Source organism: Anarrhichthys ocellatus, unplaced genomic scaffold (genome assembly GCF_004355925.1).
Source record: "Anarrhichthys ocellatus isolate YVR2014 unplaced genomic scaffold, GSC_Weel_1.0 scaffold311, whole genome shotgun sequence".
NCBI classification, from domain to species: domain Eukaryota; kingdom Metazoa; phylum Chordata; class Actinopteri; order Perciformes; family Anarhichadidae; genus Anarrhichthys; species Anarrhichthys ocellatus.
In genome coordinates, this window is record NW_022280321.1 from 2,643 (window position 1) to 6,877 (window position 4,235).

Consider the following 4,235-nt stretch of genomic DNA (forward strand, 5'->3'; position numbering starts at 1 on the left):
GAGAGAGAGAGAGAGAGAGAGACAGAGAGACAGAGAGAGAGAGACAGACAGACAGAGAGACAGAGAGACAGGCTGGCGAGAGAGGGAGAGAGAGAGAGACAGAAGGAGGTTTTAGGGGATTTCTGAAAGTTCTAATTGGCTCATTAACAACTAATTAACTTTATTATCTAAAATCTAATTAATTACAGATTGAGAGAGAGTAAAGAGCTGTCTCTGTCTCTGTCTCTCTGAGTGGAAGGAGTGCGGAGTTGGCGGAGCGTGTTTGAGAGCGATAAATAACGTTTTTCCGATCTTTTTCGTCACTGTGTAATGGGGTATGTGTAGTGTAGTGTAGTGGGGTGTGCAGGGTTCACAGGTTTTTTTTGTGTACTTTTAGCTGTTTTTTGGGTCTTTTTTGTGAGCGGATTGCAGCCGGGCAGCACGTGCTGTCGGCTGCTAAACGCCACCATGAGCCTGACCGAGTTAACCAGGGAACGCTGGGTGAAGATCCCGCCGGTGTTCGGGTGTTCAGTGGAGGAAATCAGCCTGGCAGTGGGTGAGCTTGTCGGGCACAGCACGGATGAACAGCGCTGTGGTCATCTTTTTAGACAGCAGAGAAACTGCAGAAGTGGTGTTGATGACCGGGATCTCCGTGGGTGAACACTTCCTACCCACGTATCCTTTCGGCTCACCGGAAGTGAAAGTCACCGTGTCCAACGTGCCACCATTCATAAGAAACGATGCAAAAATCAAAGAGCTGTCCAAACATGGGAAGGTGGTGTCTCCGGTTAGGAGAGTGTCCTCTGGCTTGAAGTCTCCGCTATTAAAGCACGTGGTGTCTCACAGGAGACATGTCCTCATGATCCCCAACAACAGGAGCAGAGTGGTCAACCTCAGTTTCAAAATCACAGTAGAGGACTTTGATTACGTCATCTTTGCAAAGACTAATGATTTTAAATGTTACAGTTGTGGGAAAGAAGGACATCTGAGCAGAGCTTGTCCTGGGGAAAACAGCTCAAACAAAGACCAGAACCAGAAAGGTACTGAGGAGGGCAGAGGGGACAAGCAGGACGGACAAGAGGGAACAAGTGGGGCACAGGAGGCGAGGGTGGAGGAGACGGGTGGGGCCAAGGAGGTGAGAGAGGAGAGGGAAAGTGGGGGTCAAGAGGTGATGAAGGACAGGGAAAGTGAGGTCCAGCAGGTGAGGGAGAGTACTGGAGGACAGGTGGAGACAGGTGGTGAGGTGGACATGGAAGCAGACGAGGAGCAGCTCAAAGCCCCTCAGCTGAAGAGGAAACAGAGAGGAGACAGCGAAAGCTCACAGGCAAAGAAAGTGGCAACGAATGAAAGTGGAGGAGCGGCAGAGTGTGAGTCCAGTCTAGAGGAAGACTCTGGGTCCAGTATGGAAGAGGACTCTGAGTCCAGTCTGGAGGAAGACTCCGAGTCCAGTATGGAAGAGGACTCTGAGTCCAGTTGCGAGGAGGACTCTGAGTCCAGTCAGGAGGACTGCTGACAGTGAGCCCTCTAAACACGGGGCTGGCAGCTGTAGCTCTGGAGTCTACAGCTAGAGATGGGCAGTATTTCTATTACTTGTATTTGAAATACGTATTTCAATTACTTTTGAGTATTTTGTAATTTGTATTTGATAGGGCCGATAATTTGCAACAAAATACTTTAGAGTGGAGTAATTTTGTATTTAAAATACTCAAAATACTTTCTCCACGAATCAAAAAACAGTTCACGAGTTCAGTCTTCAGATCTTCCAGTTCAACAGATTGTCTGTCAAGTTAAATAGTTTATCTGAGTGTGACAGATGTCAACTAGCTTGATGTATAATTGATGTCGGGGTCTGGCTACATAGCCTATTGTATACACATGGTGATGGTTATAATATCAAGCTAGCGATCGATGCTAACATGCTAATGATGCTAGCATGCTGTCTAGGCTAGTGCATAGCCAGTGTTTAGCAAGTTAACTTATCAGTCGAGGAGCTAGCTATAGGAAGAGGGAGATTGGGAGCTTATATGTTCATGATAACCTTATCAAGAGACGTCTGACCATCTAATCTGGCACTGTATTACAAGTTATGCCAGTGGCGGGCCGTGCATTGTATGCCTGGGCCTTCACTGCTGTCCTACAGCTGAAATACCACCTTATAACCACATGATGGCGTCACAGCTATTCGTTTTTAAGGATGTAACTATATACTTCTTCGTATTAACCCGTTCGGTACGAGGCTTACAATACGTTTGAATAATACTAGAGCACTTGGAAAATGCAGAAGTTTAAATTGAGGAAATTATAATGTTTTCTGCACTCACGTAGGACAGTGGTTCTCAGATGGTCTGGCTGTGGGATCCACCATCATTCCTTAATGACAAGCCGCGACTCACCGAAATTGTTTTAGGATTTTACTTTCACAACTCGAACATAGAACGTACTGCTCTGCAATGTCTTTCCTCGTCTCAGTCCCCTGTGTCACGGTGTGTGGTACATCTCACTCCGGTCAGGAAACTTGTCAGAATGCCCATATTTGATTGGCTGAGCTGCATCACGTGATGTGATTCACTACCCGACTAAGCCTCTGCTGTTGAGTTTCACGATAGTCACGTGCTCACCCACTGACCAATCACAGCACACTCTGCACCTTGCGGCAGAGCTACACATGGACACTGAGCTGCACGTAATGCTGACGTAGTTATAGGCTGGCTAGCAGGATCTGACACTTCAAAGAATACGCCCAACATGTCAAACTAAAGATCTGATTGGTTGAACACTATGACAATCAACAATATCGTCCCCATTCACTTAAACTGCACATGGATTCACTTGTGAGTCTGCAGGCCTCTGCCTCTGTTCTTACCTAGAGACACAGAGGTGAGATCTGATTGGATAAAAGCTCTACTTAAAACAAGCTGCACTGGAAGCAGAGCAACTGAGGAAGACAGTAATGAGAAAATAAGCTAATGGGACAAATAATTAGAATACATGTAGTGTATTTATGAAAAATAATTAAATTATAAAATAGATATAACTTTGTGATTCTGTTTAGGCCAGCAGAGAAGGCCCACCACTGAGTTATGCTGTATCTTCTCAATGTGAATGTCATAATGCCATATCAATTACTGGCAGATAACATAGTTCACAGTTAGCCAGGCTATGACAGTAGATGTCCATTTGTTAAAAAAAACAAACATTAAATATCCAATTTATTTGATTGAAAAGGCATATTATGAAAGTATTCTTAGTTTTATTATTTCATACATTCTACAGTTGGCCAGGTGGACAACATGTCTCAGCAAGAAGATGTTCAAGAAGCACCATCAACAAGCACAGATGTGCTTATTACACTGACGTTCTGTGACTGTTCTTCCTTTTTGTGGGCTTCACCAGAGCTTTGTGTACATTATATATAATTATATTATATTATTATTACATTATAGCCCAAACCTGAATGCTCTGCTATACCAAATTGTGAGAAAACGGAAAATCCAGAAAAAGTATTTCCTATATTTTAAATACAAAATACATGTATTGTATTTTGTTACATTTTCTGGCAGCAGTATTTTGTATTTTATTTTGATACATTTATTTGAGGGGTATTTTGTATTTTGTATCAAAATACATTTTGATGTATCTTTGCCCATTTCTGGCTACAGCGTGGAGAAGATCAAGGAGTTTCTGAAGAGGAGTAAGAATGTAAGAGGAGCCAAAGTGGAGGACTACCTCTCTGACAAAGAGAAGCTCTCCAGCTCTGCCAGAGCTCACATGAGGAGCAAGGACAGAGGAGGTCTCACGAAGCAGGAAGGCTTCAGACTGAAGAAGACAGTTCACAAAGTGGACAAAGAACTGAACAAAGATGGTGCTAAGTGAGGAAAAGATCTCACAGTCTAAAGACAATCAAAGACACGTTTATGTTTGTTGGACTTTATTTTGTTAACCGTTTTAACTGGTAAAGAAATATGTTGTTCAAAGAAAATAAAGGTTTTCTAAAAATCAAAAAAATCTCTCTCTTTCTCTCTCTCACAATATTTCCCATGAGAACCAGGGGCAGGAAGCCTGGAAGGAATGAAAACTGTGTCTGACTGTTCGTGTTTCAGAGTGTGTGTGTGTGTGTCTGTGTGTGTTGGAACAAACACAAAGAAAGAGAAGTGTGAAAACAGGACTCTCAGCAGGGTGGAGGGTTATATGTGTGTGTGAGACATATTTTAACAACTTCCTTACAAGAGTCTCAAAACACCCCCCCCCCCCCCCCC